Source organism: Cuculus canorus, chromosome 1 (assembly GCF_017976375.1).
Source record: "Cuculus canorus isolate bCucCan1 chromosome 1, bCucCan1.pri, whole genome shotgun sequence".
In the NCBI taxonomy this organism is placed as follows: Eukaryota; Metazoa; Chordata; class Aves; order Cuculiformes; family Cuculidae; genus Cuculus; species Cuculus canorus.
The window spans coordinates 131,127,964-131,143,045 of record NC_071401.1 but is presented as its reverse complement, the minus strand read 5'-3'; the positions used below and the strand labels follow the sequence as shown (position 1 = coordinate 131,143,045).

The window sequence follows — 15,082 nt, the reverse complement described above, 5'->3', positions numbered from 1 at the left end:
TCCAGGTTGGAAAACGGCTTTTGGTGAACCGTGCATCACAGAACCCTTCAAATTACGTGCACACATACACAAATGTCTTATAGTTGGATATCTTTCCAATGTAAGCTTATTTCCTGCTGTTAATTTCCTGAAGCTGTATGAGCATCTTCCCCAAAACTGGCAACAGGCATCGTCTAGAGCCACATGGAAGACAATTTCCTTTTTTATTAACATCTTAAAAGTTCCAGCATTTGTTTTGTCCTGCTGTTTTTTTGGAAGAAAAAGCTCAATGGAATAAATATTGTACTGGAACAAAATCTTCCCTTTTTAGGAGAAATAAGAAAAATGAACCCTACCACTGCAATACGTATTGAGGCACAGGCATTACAATGATGCCATTGAGAATGACTGAGGTTTGGACCCCTGCTTTGTCTCCTTTGGCCATCTGGATAGCTGTTGTGACCTCTGGGCTACAAAATCAACCTTTTGTCCTTATTAGTAGACTTTAAATTATTTAATACTATCAAACCCAATGTCAACCAAAACAAACAGCCTTTGTTGAAGTAGTAATTCGCAAGTCTGCTGAAACACCTCCATGACCACAAAAATTAGTAGCTGCTCACTCACAACAAAACCACAGAATCCATGAACCCTTTATCTGTGCATGTAAAATAAGACAAAATTTATTCAATGCATTTAAAGCTAGTTAAAGAAATAAACAACTCTCTTGCACCAGTGTGAACTTTCCAACCGTAGGTAAAGGATAGGAACATCAATTATTGACAGAACATTTTTCAATAAATAATAGTTCTGCTTCTGAGCTGACAGATGATTTTGCAGGGAAACATATCTTTAAAACGTGCATCTGGAAAACTGACTTTTGTTATTCTATGAGATACTAAAACATGCTGACCTGATACAGACACTGGTTTTATAGCTCATTGCAATCTTGTTGCCCACATACGGATCTCTCTCTCATGTCACATGCACAGGAAAGTAACACTCTCCTCCAAAACATTCAACTACTCTTTTTCATCTCAGTTCAACTAAATTAACAGTCCTGATGGAATAATTTAAGACCTTTTAAAACCTGTATTAGCTTTAAATTTCATGCTTTGACAGATGCAATTTTATGATTTTTTTTTCAGTAGCTTGGTTTTGTTTTCTAGCTACGCTGGACTAAGAAGGTGTTATGTTTCCCTATTACACTAGTTTCAACTTCTTCTTTGCGATATTCTTATTATTAATAGATTGCATTGTCCATTTCAGTTTCTGATCTTTAGCAACAAAGGTGAAATCTTGTGTTCAAAGAAGATCATGCTCTCTCAAAGGGTGTCTACGTTCTCTTCTATCACTACTAGTAGTTTCTGTCATTTTTAAAATAACAGAAAACGCCACCTACCCTGTCTTCTGTGTAATTTTTATACCCTTGGCTAACTAAAATGATCCCAAAAAAATCAAATTAAAGCCATCTGTTCCTTCTGCTGCTGCTTCAAAGATGATATTCTCAGTTGCTTCTTCTCCTCTCGCTGCATGTGACCTTCTATTGCTTGGAAGGCACACAGTCAACACAATATTTTGACCCTTACAGAGACAAAGGGATATCTGCAAAACAGACAGGAAATAATAGGTTTATGGATTTGAGAGAGGTGAATGAGAAGGGATGCACCGGCAAGGACTGGAATAAAGAATGCAAACATACAGTTTTGTTTATTATGACCTATAATTCAGGAGCAGAGTGTAAGTAGTAGAATTAAAAGTCAGTAAACTGAAAACTGATAAACACAAAGGGGTATTTCAGCCAAAGTCCAATTCAGCTACCTTTTATCTGTATCTAAAAAATACAGAGTAAAAAAATGGCAACATAAAACAATGCTCTTTTCATTTCAGAAAGTATAAGGGAATACAGCCGCGAAACACCTACCTTGAATAAAAAATGTATCAGACTTATAAAGTTACTTTAAAGCTTACTAAAGCTTACTAAGCCAGTTATTAAAAAAGTGTTCAATTTTTAAAATACTAATGAGTACTTCTTTTAAAATATATATTACACAGTTTATAGTTAATATGAAGGGGGAAATCTAAATCTAATATAACCTTTAGAGTCACTTGTTTCTGGATATAAAATGTTTAGAATAAGGAACAGTCAGGAAAATAATCAGTCAACATAATGATTGTTTGAATGCACTTATATGCATGTAAGTGGGAATTCTGTGTGTGAGGAAGCGGAGGATTAGGCCCCAGTCACTGTAAAGTTTTAAAAGATTAAAAATTCTGATTTTAAACAATGGTAAAAAATCACCCACTTTCTAATGTAATGGAGATAAAATGTAGGCTGCTTTAGACTTTAAGAGGTCATCCAGTCCTTTTCCTACTCTAAGCAGGGTTACATATAAACAAACTCATAACTCACCTGGCAAATGTTTGTCTAAATTATTCTTTAAATCTCCAGTGAAAGACTTCACAGCTTCCTGAAGCAAGCTAATCCAGCACTTTACTATCTTGCCATTAAAAAGGTTTCTTTTTGCTAATGCCACCCTAATTCTGTGGAGGTAATTCAAACAAATCATGTCTTGTCCTGTTCATAGTGGCTATTATCACATCTCTCTGCATTCTTCTCTTCCCTAGACTAAACAAACCCAACTCTTTCAATCTTTTCTCATAAGTCATGTTTTCTGGACCTCTAATAATTCTTGTCATTCACCTCTGGATTTTTGCCAGCTGGTACAGACTATTCTCAAACTGTTCTGCTCTTAGCTGGACACAATTTCACAGACAAGGCTCTATTCATGAGGTGAATACTACTTCTCATACCTTATATAGCACAGTCTCACTTATATGGCCTGTATGAGAATTCCTTTTTTGCAGCAAAATAAATCTGCTGACTCAACAACGACATTCCGTTTTGTAGGTCTGCCACCTACTCAGTTGTTCCACACTTTGCATTTGTTCCCTTGACTGTTCCTATCAAGGTACAGACTTATTTTCTGTCATATTTTTCTTCTGATTGAGGCATTTGTTTAAACTCTTGAATTACAAAAAAAAAAGAACAATTTCTGAGTTCAAAATGTGAGATGCTCCAATTCAAAAGAGTAATTGTACACAGATTTATAATAATAAAAAGACAGCGAAAGAAATGTCAACCTTAGGTGTGCGACTCCTCCACTCCACAGAGATTATTAATACAGTCTCTAATCTCTTATTATAAATGGTGACCTCTCGTACAAATTACTCTTTGACTTAATAAAAGCAATCAGTAAGTTCTTATCATGCATAAATAAAAAGAAAAAGGTATGTGATCATTAAGCAAATGAAGGAACAGAAGAACTTCAGAGAAAGGTGAATGGATTTGTGGGATTTCCAATTTGGTTGAGAAAATTCAAGAATTGGAAGGCTTTTTTTTTTTTTTAATTCAATTCCTGTCAAGCTTTTAAAGTAAAAAATTTTATTTTCTTCAAATGAAAGAATGAGAAAAAGTCTGTATCTACAAAGAAATGATTTCAGTCACAGGTCACCTTCTTTCCTAGGAACATGAATTGTTCCATGATCAGGAGAATGTCTGAAGCATGGTTTCCTAGGGCTGAAGATTTTGCAGTTGAGGTCTGTTCTGAATAGCAAATTCTGGCTAAAGCTTTATTCATGACTAGAGCTCTAACATGACCTTGCTGCTCTACTGCCACTCTGCTTTCTGATATTATTATTTTTGAGCTCCTGATTTTCTCTCAAGTAAAGACTGCTTTTGGATCTTCTGTCCCAGCCATCAATATATTGAAATCTGCGGTTTAGTGTGTCTCAAAACTGAAGTTATCTCCCAGACTTCATTAAAAATGTAAAAGAGTTTCAAGATTGTGAATAGAGGACAATATTAAACATTGAAACTGATTGTTAACATCAGCCTTATTTGCATAGGAAAACAAGCTAGAAAGCCTGCTGCTGTCTATATACCATTGCATTTCTTCCTAAAAAAGAATACAAACTGCTTTTTTTCAGGCTTTCTAGAAATAAAAAAGAAGACCTTGCTGTGAAAGAAAGTTTTTGAGGATTTGGGTGTGAGATGAAACCAAGGAAAAGACTCCTGATAGCCAGACAGAATTTGCATAAAACTCATACAGACAGTGAGACAAGGGGCAGAATTAAAACTGAAATTTCATACTTAATTGCAGCTGACATTAGTGAAATCCCCTCTCCTAATTCACTCTGCAGTAACAGCAAAGATATTATAAGGACAGTATCATTTAATTACAGGTAATAACAACACAGAAGAACACACACATTAGAATTTGATCTGACCAAAGCTCTTAGGTCTTCCATTTTAAATAATTTACACATTCCTATTTCTTTCCCCTCTTCATTTAGATTTATAGGGAACTCTCAGGTATTAAAAGAAAACTGTGGAAAACACTATGGATATTTATAAGATCTCAGCGTTATAGTCTTCTATGGTCATGTATCCGAAAAATGAAGCAATATCCTTCTTGTCAAATTTCAGTTCTGGTGTAATTTCTTTTTTAAAAAGTAAACAAAAACCAGTGCTCCTCTGGAGTGGCAGGTTCATAATTACATATAATTCCACTTAAACATTCATTTCTGGGGGAAAGGATTTTTAAAAAGAGAGGAAATAAACTAGCAAAATTATCTCTAACCTGTTTTGAACTTGATAATTAAACTGATAATGTTTCCTACCTTATTCTTTTACCAAGGTCCTCTCTGTCTTTCCTTCAGAAATTCCTTGCATTGTTTCAACAGCAGTTCCTAGTTCATTAATTCAGGCTTAGGCATCCAGTTCTTTTAAAACGGAGTTCCCTCAGTCATTTTCTGGTCATGTAAGTAACCTTCTTCTCAAATAATTTTTTTCCTCCCAAAAGCAAATCCACTAGTATTATATTTCCCTGTCAGAGAACAAATACATGAATTACAAATTCTTCCTTCTTTCCACCCCCACAACAGCCCATTGATTTCATGCACACTTTCCCAGAAAATCCAGCAGCTTCACATTCTTCCTGCCCCCAAATCCATCAGGTTTCCCATTCCCACAGTCTACTCCGGCCACTCTGAACACATCATGCTTCTTATTCCCAAGGACTTAATAAACAGCCCAGAAGCAGGGTGTCTTCTGTGGCAGCTCTTCCATGTAACAGCATCAGCATGACAGTGGCAGTAGATGGGCTGCCTTACAAGCCCCTGCTAACAGTACAACGTGACAAACCAGTCTTACTGTGAGGCTCTAATTTTTGGCTGGTTGTAGACTAGGAAGTGGAAGAATTCAACCTCCCTCAATACTCTGCATTAGACAAGAAGCAAAAGCCTTCCCCTCCTCATTTATTTTGCAGAGAGACAGACTTAAGACCTGCACATTTTGCAGAAAATGTATACTGCCCCATCTTACTTTACTGAGATGTTACATCACCTGTCTTCCCATGGAATGATGAAAAGATGGTTCCCACTGTATATAACTGCACTTCTTGCTTCCAAGCCACAGAAAAACAATATTGTTCCCTTACCTCAATTATGACCAAAATAGTGCGTGTGTGTATATGTGTACGTGTGTGCATGTGTATGTGTGTGTGATAAAGTTCTTCATATCTTTTGGAGTTACTCTGATTGAAAATAATAGTAATTTTTATCATGATACCCTGACTGCAAGAAATTAGTGAATTTCCAAGTATTTTATTACTTAAAATAGTTTGTTGGATTTATTAGGTTCAGTCATCTAAACATTTACAAATGTCTTTATGTTACTGATATTATTACATGGAAATCAGACAAATTCATGCAAATCAAAGGTGTTAGGTGATTTGACTGCAAAAATCGTGGTTATTATAATGAGCTAGAAGGTCTTTCATTTACTTACATGGCAGGAACAAAAAGAAGGTCATCATTTGCAATGTTACTTTCGGGATCAACTCCCAGAGGCTGTCCTTTGATACCCTTAGAAAGAAATTACTTGTTGCTTGATCATCCAAATATGGTATATGGAACTCCAGAATAAACCCAGAGTGCTGTATTCTGTTAATAAACATATCTTCATTAGCATTTTCATCACAGTAACGCTAAAAACTTACAAAACAAACAAACAAAAAATTGACTTCAAATAATATCCAAAAATTTTAAAAAACATATTTTTCACAATAGCCGATCTATTACAAATACTAATTTGCTCTCTTCTTTCTCTACTTTGGAAACACACTCCAGTTCTGCTAAGATGACAGACTGTAAAATAGTTACAAGTTAATCCTTGTGAACTGAAAACTCCCAAGATTTCTTGTTCCCCTCCCCCTTGGCAAGAATTAAAGACTTCCTCTTTCACAGAGCGAATCTCCTTTTCCCACATATTTGCTGTCAGAGCTGTGTTTCACTAGGCCATTTACCCTAAAAATCAAAATTCTTGCTGTACTTTTTTTTTTCCTTCTTTTGACTGAAATCCATATCTGTAGGTAATAGGAGTAGTAAGAAAACACGCACTGTTCCTCTTTGTTCAAGGCACTGGCTCTGCAATATCCAGAGGTGGTTCCTTTTCTTGGGTCCAGTACCACACAGGAGAGAAGTAACAGTCATATGTTTATAATTTCACATATACCTTGCATATATACATATATGAAAAATGCTGTGATTCCTGTCAGATTGCTCGTTCATGTCACCTCTTCTTCTTCGGACTTTTTACCTCTATGCCCATTTCAGTTGCTTCTTTGCTGCTATTCCAAGGGAGAAAACACAAGAGAGGTAAGATGCAGAGGAAGTGCACAGATGTGGAAAAATGTGGGATGGGGAGGTGTTCTGCCTTCATGGAGGAAGAACAGTAAAACCAGCATTATCCCCAGTTTTACACTACTGCTGCTAGAAACTCCCTTGGTTCCTCAGTTCACACCTCCCTGCATCAGTGACGTATAAAGCTGCTACAGTCCACCTTCCACATGAAATCCATCTGCAAACATTAGTGTTTCTGCAGGAATATGGCTCAGTAGTTTATAATAGCTCCCATCCTTTTCTCTTGGAAAAATATGCTCATGTGTTACCACTCCAAATATGTGATCATATTTCTCCAAGTCCTTTAAGAACCTGATTATGTGCAGATCTATAGCTGCTCTATATATGGATCCAAAACTCCTTTGTAAAATTGATCATAGTGTTTGTAGTAGTTTCTGCCAAATTAGTCACTATCTGATTTTTATGGTGTGAAATGTATAGTAATTATTTGTTCCATTATCCATCTCTCTTATGAGATGAAGATTGGTGGAAGCTGAAAGCTTACACCTTCTGGAGCTAACCTAAAGAGAGAAAGTAGAGTCCTACCAAAGCAGCTTTGTGGTTGGGAATCAGTGGAGATGTTAAAAGAAGTGTCAGTTGAGACCACGCTTCTTTCAGAATGGGTCACTGTGTTCAAGGTGACAATCAATTGTGCTGTAAGAAATTGCCTCATGTCCTGTCTTCTACATAAAGATCCTCACAGGCAGCAGCATTAGAGCACCTCAAACCTCCACGTGGCTGCTCTGCCACACCATGGCTTCTCTGTGTGTGTGTCCTGCTACGTGCAGAACATGCTCTACGAACTGTAAGTGAACTCACTCGCTGTGATGTAAAGATGCTGGCAGGAAAAATTCTTCAGTTGCTGTTTTTAAAGCTCTATGGCTGTGCCAAAGCAGGAACCTTAGGATGAATGACAGTTTAATCCGTCTTTGAAATGTTTGCTTTTAGCCCACTTGTTTTGTATTAGAAAGCACTTTCATTTCTTCTTGACATTCATCAATAGTTTTGTTTGAACACAATGTTTAATAGTACATTATGACCATCAACTTAAGACAGCAGCTTTTTTCTATTAAATAAAAATCCTTCTCTGTTGAAATAACTTGTATGATGTCTGAATCTTGAGGATACATTTTAAAAGAGGGATTTCTTTTTATGTATTTTTATTTGCCAAAAATACATGCACCCTGGTTTACAACACATACATTTATACATCTGTGCAAGTAAAGACACTCAAACACTAATTTACAGACCTCTAGAATGAGTATTTAATGGCAAGTATATTCCCTAGCACACTTTTGGATGAGGCCAGCTAAGGAGGTCATAGACCAAGACCTGCGTCCAACAGGCACTTAAGGTGCAAACACTCTGTTACAAGTCGAAGAAAGTTTGGGCACATGGACACAGAGTCAGGACGTGGTACTTGGCCTGTGAGTCATGGCTGGGGCACCACTCTGAGGCATTTTGTTTAGTAGTACAGATGGAATCTGTGTCCTGTGCAATCTGTTTTTTTTTTTTTTTTGTTTCTTCTGTGTGAAATAACATATTTAAATCACAACATCAGACAGAATTGACAGGTTGGAAAAGACCTTCAAGATCATCGAGTCCAACCATATCTGATTGCTACTAAATCACACCTCTAAACACTTCATCTACCCATCTTTTAAATACGTCCAGGGATGATGACCCCACCACCTTTCTGGGCAGCCTGTGCCAGTGTCTGAGAACCCTTTCAGTAAAGAAATTTTTCCTGATGCCTAATCTGAACCTCCCTGGCACAACTTGTGGCCGTTCCATCTTATCCTATTGCCTGTCACTTGGGAGGTGATTTTGATTAAAAGATCAATTTAAAACAAATAAGTTATTTGTGCTTTCCTGCTCCATACTTCTGGCAAATTGTACATTAGAAAGGAGTAGGAAATTAAGAAAATGTATTTTTTCCGTTGTTGAGTGGACAGCTGGCAAAAATCCTTACTAGCATTAAAACCAGAAAAAGTTGTGGCTTGTTGTTTTGTTTTTTTTTTTTTTAAATACTAGTATTAAAAGCAAAAAAATGGTCAAATAAAAGTAATCTAGTTATTCAGTTATTATTTTTTCCTATAAAGAATTCTCTTAATAGCAGGCCATTTTATGCAAATTCTAACTCAGGACAGAAACCCTTGCTAATCATTGATGATCAAGTATCCAATTACGTTTTTGACTCCGGTTATTCCGGTACTGAATGGAACCAAGACTATGCATTTAATGTTCAATTGGCCACTTTTTTCCTCTGCTCAGTTTCAGAGACTTTTTTTTGCAAAAGCTTTTAATAATGTCATCAATCCTCTATGTTTTAGGATAACGGGGCCCCAAGTCTGCACTGCACAGCATGAAGTCCATTGGTATCAGTCAAGATATACAAGAATGCATGGAGTAGAATTTAGGATCAATATACTCTTATTACATGTTATCTCTTTTTCTGTGTTTTTTTTTTTTTTTTCTCTTAAAAAGCACTTCAGGCAAAAACTTCTGAAAGCAGGACATGATCATATGTGCATATGTGCAGCAATTCTGCAACAAAGAAATTCAGAGAAGGAATACACCTGGGTCATAGTGTCATAATATATTACCTTATAATTATATTACCCTTATATAGTATATTAAGGGTTGGAAGGGACCTTAAAGATCCCCCAGTTCAAAATCCCCCTTGCCGTGGACAGGGACATTCCACTAAATCAGTCTACCCAAGGTCCCATCCAACCTGGTCTTGAACACCTCCAGGGATGGGGCATCCACAACTTCCCTTGGAAACTTGTTCCAGTGTCTCACCACGCTCACGGTGAAAAAATTCTTCCTAATGTCCAGTCTAAATCTGTCCCTCTCCAATTTATACCCATTCCCCCTTGTCCTATCACCACAAACCTTTATGAATAGCCCCTCCTCAGCTTTCTTTTATGCACCCTTTAGGTACTGAAAGGTCACTAGAAGATCTCCTCTGAGTCTTCTCGTTTCCAGGCTGAACAGGCACAACTCTCTCAGCCTGTCCTCATAGGGAAGGTGCTCCAGCCCTCCAATCATCTTTGTAGTCCTTCTCTGGACCCGTGCCAACAGCTCCATATTCTTCTTTATTGAGGATTCCAGAACTGGACACAGTATTCCAGATGAGGTCTCACAAGAGAGGAATAGAAGGGCGGAATCACTTCCCTCGACCTGCTGGCCACGCTTCTCTTGGTGCAGCCCAGGATACAGTTGGCCTTCTGGGCTGCAAGCGCACATTTCCGGCTTGTGTCGAGCTTCTCATCGACCAGCACCCCCAAGTCCTTCTCTACAGGGCTGCTCTCAAGCATGTCATCTCCCATCACGTACTGAAAATGGGGATCGCCCTGACCCAGGTGCAGGAGTCAAATTGCAGGGTCAAATTGCTTGGGAGTCAGGAAGGTCCTTTGTAAGTGTGGTAATGACAACTTATGAGTGCTAAGCTTTGCTTACTCTCCAGCTTTTGTCACTTGAACTGATAAAAACATTATCTGTCGCTGCAAGGTTTGCTTCGCTTAAAGTACTGACATCACTGTAAAAGCAGAGCTGATATACACTGCATATTTATTATAAAGACTACCATTGACAAACAATATGATGGCTGAAATGAGAATAATATAGACTTAACCTAAACTATCTAGTGTCTAAGATTTTGAACCACCAATGGCTTAGAAATAAGAGAATCAGCTAGTTGTACTGACACATCAGGCAGCGTTCACAATTTCCGCTTCTGGTTCCGATAGGAAACAAACCTGGCATCATTCTTAGAGATGCAGAATACTGCTTTATTATCAGTAGAATCTGGGTATTCAAGTGATAATAAACTACCTATAAACACATCAAGAATCCATTAAGGACTGAGACAACTTTTGGTGTTCCTGGGGTCATACCTACTTATATCTGGTTTTATGGCTTCGCTTGAAGGTTTACCACCATACCTAGGTGTGCACCAAGATGCATGAGAAGTTTCAATAAAGGAACTTTACCTTTGGGCTTCACCTGGAAAATCAGCTGGAAAAGAATAAAATTCTAGGATGTCAGATAAAATTTTACAGCAACACTGAAATTTTGAACTCCTCTGAGTTTTGTTTGCGTGTCATCAAAATCAGAATTAACCTAAATCAATGCATCAACTTATACATTTATCTTGGGATTTCTTGCTATCACCAGAATGAAGAAAAACACATTTTCAGTATTTTTTTCGCAGTGAGGAATATGTGATTTTCTAGAATGAAGCGTTACTTGTCTGTTACTCAGTTTAAATAACATCCCAGGTGAAAATGCTTTGTTAAGTGATTTATCAATTAGCCAGGATGTTTGTTGCCTAAAAAATACACAAATGAAAACCAGTATTAGGACAATGCCAATAATTCAGGACTTTTTACCAGACAGGTAAATACTGATGAAATTAGTTTTGGTACTCATCTTTTTGGGGTAATAGTGTTTGTGTATCCTTCAAATTCTGATTCTGATTTAGGTTTGGAGGTTTCTCAGTTTAAAGCAAGGTAGAGCAAGCCTGGGCCTATTTTTAACCCTCTGCTAGTTCTCTTCTGCTTTATGGATGCATACATTGAACTACAGAAGTTCCCACATCAGCTGTTACGTTTGCATTCTCCCTGGCTTTCTTTCAGTGCTTTATATGTCAATTAAACAGCTATCATAACATAGAATGACTGCCACCTTCTGCTGACTGGTCCATAGGGAAGCAAAACACTGACTCTATCACCATTCCCTTTCTCCTTTTTAAAAAAAAAATCACAAAGGAATAATGGAAATAAGAGTGCACTGCACCGCCTGCACTCCTAAGACTTACCACTGTGAGATTCATATGGACTATCCATTTTGTAGGATCTTCTCACAACAGATCTGCATGAAAATCAAGAAGCATTCAGCATGGTGAAAGCAAACCAGTTGGCTGCTGCTGTTTGTTCTCTACCATTTCCCTAGGTTCTGGTTCATGCTTGTGGCACACATCTTCCATTTACTGCTTTATTGGGATTATGCTTTCTCAACTGTATAACTCAAGCATTAATTTCACATACCAGATCTCTACAGATGCTTGATCAGATAATGTATATCCACTTCATGTGTTGCTTTCCAAACAATATGTATCTTCTGTAACTCAGGTCTTAAAAGTGAGCCAAGAATCCTACAGAAATATACGCCTTACTCCAGCTGTTGTCAAATTAGTAAGGACTTACGATGAGGAGGATCAACCCACTTCTGCAAACTGGTGCATAGATTGAGACCATTATAATCTAAAAATTTAATTCAAAAAAGATTTAAAACTGTGCTTCGTTTTACTTGTGTAGACAGTCTCAAAGAAATCAATGGGATTATTCATGTAAGTAAAGCTAAATGTACCCATAAATCTCTGTGAAGTGATGACCCAAGTATCCAGTCTTGCGTTTATCTTCAATATGGATTTTAGTACTACAGGCAATTTCACTGATGACTTAAGTACGCTCATATATAGTAGTATCTCATATTCGTGCCTTCATGTATCTGGTTGAATAGGTCTTTAGATAATGTGTGGAGTTGCAGAAAAGAGAGATTTTTTTTTCAATATGCTCAGTTTTAGTATTGTAACCCTAACCAGCTTTAAACACTTCTCTTTTTTTTTCTTTATTTTAACTCTGAAAATAGAGAAAATAGTCCTTAATAACAACTTAATTGATTTCTTCAGTCTTCAGGACCTCTGATTCCACCACTCATGGTTATTAACTTAATTTATAATTACATTATTAGTGACAAATTAGTCCCCCCCTTATCCATGTTTGGACTAGATCATATTTGATTCTGGTATTATGGTTGGGTTAGTGTTCCCTTTTCTATAGGCATTTCCTTTCCCTTGGCAAATATGATCTACCCTCATGTAACTGCCTTTTTTTTTGACCCTTTGACACTGACTTATGTATATTCAAGCATTTTCAATTAAATATAATTGGGCTAAACAGAAGGTTAACCTTGTATTTTTCCAGCTGTTTCACAATTTCTTCTCCTTTTCAAATGCCAGAAAAATCTATTTTATACTTATTATGGATATCCTGGAGTTTACACTCATCTGCCCTACAATTCTAAAAATTCCACTGTGTTGAATAACTACCAATCTTTAAAGAACTAACTGGGTTCTGATCACCCTCCTTTGAAGTACTGTTACTTGAAAATTTTCTGTCTTCAACACTCTAATTCTGTAAACCTGGAAGATAATTTTTCTTAATGAGCTTCTTCATTAATACTGATTCTCCACTCTGCCATTGAATCTTAACTCTGTATAGCTCTACAGACTTGAGTAAAACTCACGCTGATACGGAAACATTGTGGAAATAGAAGGGAAGACTGCACCAGTTTAATTCATATGGCTTGGAACCACAATTCTAATTTTTCCTTCATGTATTCCACAAAAAGTGGCATGTTTTAACTAACAGCAGTAGAACTGTATTGGTCCAATACTTGTATGAGCTCAGAATCCAACCACACCTAATAAGGTAAGATAGATAGAAGCTGGAAAAAATGCAGCCTTTCAAATTTACAATTATTCACCAATCATTGTGTATTGTTTTCAAAACCAGGTAGTATCTGTAACCTGAATTTACTGGTTAATAGACCCCTGTATGTGTTTGGGCATATAAAGTCCATGATAATTTAATACAATGACATTCTTTTCTCTTTTTATAAAATAAAACTCTTCAGATGGCCTTCCTTGCTGCTTGTTTTGGCTCACCTAGGGCTCAGTCAAGGGTCCCTGTCACGCCCAGTCTGTTTCAGCTCTTCACTTTCGCTACTGTACATTTCACATGTCATTCAGGAGAAGTCAAGATAAAAAGATTGCTAAACCACAAATTTGGATGATAAATGTCCAGAAGAAACAGTCTGGAAACAACACTTACAGCAAGCCTGCATAAGAGTGTTCCCATTGTCATGGCAATGGGGTGGCTCAAAGAGAACTGCTGTGTTCCCTGGTTCTGGGTCATAATCATCCACCTTAGGATGAACATGTCACGGGAGAGGTGATCTACACCCATCCTGGACTCCATGTGGACGCATTCCTAGAAGTTTTGCCCATAAATTGGAGGCATCTAAACAGGTGGACCCTGCCCACCTTTTCTGCAGGACAGCAAGACTCTCTCTCCCTGTGCAGTCAGTGGATGGGAATGATCACAGCATCTGGGCTAGGAATGGACAAGAATCAGTCTGAATGCAGTGTCTATGTATCTTCCCTGGCTATAGCCAGGCACGGGGTAGTTCGTGGCTTCCTCCCACACAGGTCGCCCCTGCAGCCTCCTGGTACAGACACCCTGCCTGGTGCAGGATTAAGTGCCAACCTTATACACATTTCTTGGGAGGGCTTTGCTTCAATGAGCTCTAGCCTCATCACATGGGCAGCATTTGTAGCTGGCACACATTAGTTGTGTTCCTGGACTTCTCCTTCCAGTTTCATTTCATCCAAATGGAATGCACTTCATGCGCTTGGAAAAAACCCTGTGATACAATTAGAAAGTGCCTGTCTTCCTAGTGAATATTTCAAAGGCCCAAATTATTGCTAGTTTTGAAGAACAGCATTGCTTTCTGATTAAAACAAAGCAACCAACCAAACAAAAAAAAAAAAACAAAAGAGAGAGATTGAACAAATTTAACAGTGACAAAGCCCACATCTCTTTCTAAATGCACAATTAAGTCTGTTTGGCAGTTCAAATCACACAGTTCAGCAAAACTCAAGCCCACAAAACCTAGGGAAATAAAACCAATGATACATAGCTGCAATTTTGCTGTTCCCAAGCCATGCCCTGCTGCACATAGTATCCCTCAGTCTTGGTAGTGCCCGGACAGTTGGGCATATGACCACAAAAAAAGGGACCTAATGTTCAGCACCTTTGCCATGCTAAATCAGAACTGTTGTTTAAAAGAAATGCAATGGGCTGCATTTGCTGTAGACTTTGAACACATGCTCAAATAAGAGCTGCTTATTTATTTCATTTTAGCACCCTTTCATGTAGGTTTCCACCTTTACTTGCTCACAGCTGACAATACCCCTCGTAAAATAAGATCAGACCACTACTGAAATGGACACCAGCATCGCATCAAAATGCAGTAAGCTGAACCTCTTGAAGTGCCCACGCACCTGTTGCTTTTCATTCACTATCAGTGAAGGGTTGTGAGACACGACCCCAAATAACCTTACAATCCATGCACTGTCAAGGTTTTGCAGCTAACGACTCTCTCTGCCATTACATCCTTTATACTTAAATGAGTGAATGCAGCTGGGTTATAGGTAGGTAGTTTGTAGTAGGAATTGATAGCTTCTAAATTGGAAGCACAGAGTTATGGTTCATGGTGTGGTTCATGG

The 15,082-nt window shown here is 37.7% G+C and overlaps 1 long non-coding RNA gene across 1 annotated transcript; it reads right to left on the bottom strand.

The window, feature by feature from the left end:
* Nucleotides 1-518: 518 nt before the first annotated feature.
* LOC128854396 (uncharacterized) lies at nucleotides 519-6,132 on the bottom strand. The gene is made up of 3 exons (XR_008453461.1): nucleotides 5,831-6,132; nucleotides 4,663-4,868; nucleotides 519-1,584 (listed from the first exon to the last, which is right to left on the bottom strand). It is a non-coding gene; the product is annotated as an uncharacterized LOC128854396 (long non-coding RNA).
* Nucleotides 6,133-15,082: the final 8,950 nt, after the last annotated feature.